The sequence below is a fragment of the Portunus trituberculatus genome, chromosome 7 (assembly GCF_017591435.1).
Source record: "Portunus trituberculatus isolate SZX2019 chromosome 7, ASM1759143v1, whole genome shotgun sequence".
Taxonomy (NCBI): Eukaryota; Metazoa; Arthropoda; class Malacostraca; order Decapoda; family Portunidae; genus Portunus; species Portunus trituberculatus.
In genome coordinates, this window is record NC_059261.1 from 2,319,413 (window position 1) to 2,321,522 (window position 2,110).

Sequence of the window (2,110 nt, forward strand, 5' to 3'; positions counted from 1 at the left end):
TTTTTCCGGTTCAAGAGAAATTAACAGGTTTTTATCGTCTTTGAGAGGGGAAGCACTGTTGAAAACTCGGCTAATCATATGTGCGACTCTTCAAAATGATTGTGAATTTGCGTAGAATTTTTCTTTATGGTTCTAGTGAGAGATTAACAAGATTTCTTCATTATTGACAAAGAAAACACTACTCTCTGTGGCCTTTAAAAATAGTTGTGAAGTTACGTGGGGTTTTACAATTTTAGTGACATTTTTATCTGTCTCCATTTTATTTTCAACATAGCTAACAGGGAACATACTCTTGAAAACTGGCTAGTCATTTTCGTGGCCTTTAGAAATATTTGTTAAGTTACGTGGGTTTTTATGGTTCCAGTGACAGATTAACAAGATTTTTACATAGCTGACAGGGAAAACACTCACAACTATGTTTGAGGGACCGCCGTGGTAGTGGAACCATGCGTGCTTTGGAGTCCGAGAGGTTTCCAAGCGCACGGGTTCGAATCCTGTCCACGGTCCGAGTGTAGGTTGGGCTTCCTCACTCGGGGCAACGGTTTCCTAGCGGGTGGGCTTTGAGATAGGAGGTACCACAAAAAGAACCCCCTTTAGCCCAGAAATTCCCGTGAAAAGCCCACATGGTATAAATAAAAAAAAAAAAAAAAAAAAAAAACCTGCCAATCATCTTTATGTCCTTTGAATATAGATGTTACATTACGCCCGATTTTTTTAATGATTCCAGTGACATTTTTTTTTTTTATACCATGTGGGCTTTTCGCGGGAATTTCTGGGCTAAAGGGGATACTTTTGTGGTACCTCCTATCTCAAAGCCCACCCGCTAGGAAACCGCTGCCCCGAGTGAGGAAGCCCAACCTACACTCGGACCGCGGACAGATATTAACAAGATTTCTATATTACTGACAGGGGAAACATTCTTGGGAACCTGGGTATTCATATTTGTGGCCCTTGAAAATAGTTAAGATAAGCCGGTTAATTTATTTATTATTCTTTTTTTTCAGCTTGCAGTGATAGATGAACAAAATTTTTACATAGCTAAGAGGAAACACTCCTGAAAACCCTGCTAGTCATCTCCATGCCCTTTAAATATAGTTGTAAAGTTACATCGTTTTTCTTTTCTTTATTTTTACGGTTCTAGTGACAGATCAACAAGATTATTACATAGCTAACATGGGAAACACTCTTGAAAACCAGGCTAGTAATTTTTGTGGCTTTTGAAAAAAAAAAACACTCGTAATGAAGTAACGCATGTTTCTTTATGTTTCTAGTGACAGATTAACAAGGTTTCTACATTACCGATGGGGAAACACTCTTGGAAACCCCGTTAATCATCTACCTTTAAAAATAATAGTGGTGAAAAAGTTACTCAGGTCATTTATGATTTCTGTGACAGATTAACAAGATTTTTACGTAATTAACAAGGAAAACATTCTTGAGGACCCGGCTAATCATCTCTGTGGCCTTGGAATAAACAATAGTGGTGAAGTTATGTGATGTTACTCGGGATGTAATGACAGATTAACAGCATTTCCACATCAGTGACAAGAGAAATAATGTTAAGAATTTGAAAAAAAAAATCTGTGGACTTGGAAAATAGGACAGAGAGAGAGAGAGAGAGAGAGAGAGAGAGAGAGAGAGAGAGAGAGAGAGAGAGAGAGAGAGAGAGAGAGAGAGAGAGAGAGAGAGAGAGAGAGAGCAAAGCGTTTCAGAACATGGTAAGGGCTACACACACACGTTTCTCACACACACACACACACACACCAGTCTCTCCCTGCCTCCTCACTCTCCCTCCAGCTCATCACTCACTCCCCGCCCCTCACAGCCCTCACAAGCCAGCCGCGCCCTCGCTCTTGCACCGCCACCACTGTCACCACTGCCGGCCGCTTATCCAATCATGGCTGTCCTTAACCACATCTTGCAGACAAAGGTTCCTAGCCATTTGACGGGCGGCCGATCTAGTCCTGCTCCTCCAGCCTATTGTATTCCGGATGTGGCCTGTTATGGCTTACCGAGTCTCCCCTACTCCTGCACTTCCCCCACTCCCCAACCCAACCCTCCCTGCCATCCCCTCTCCACCCTAGTCCATCCCAGTCTTACCCAGTCTTAG

General features: G+C 42.3%; 1 pseudogene; it reads left to right on the plus strand.

The window, feature by feature from the left end:
• LOC123519332 overlaps nt 1-2,110 on the plus strand; it is a 27,212-nt pseudogene extending 25,102 nt beyond the window's left edge.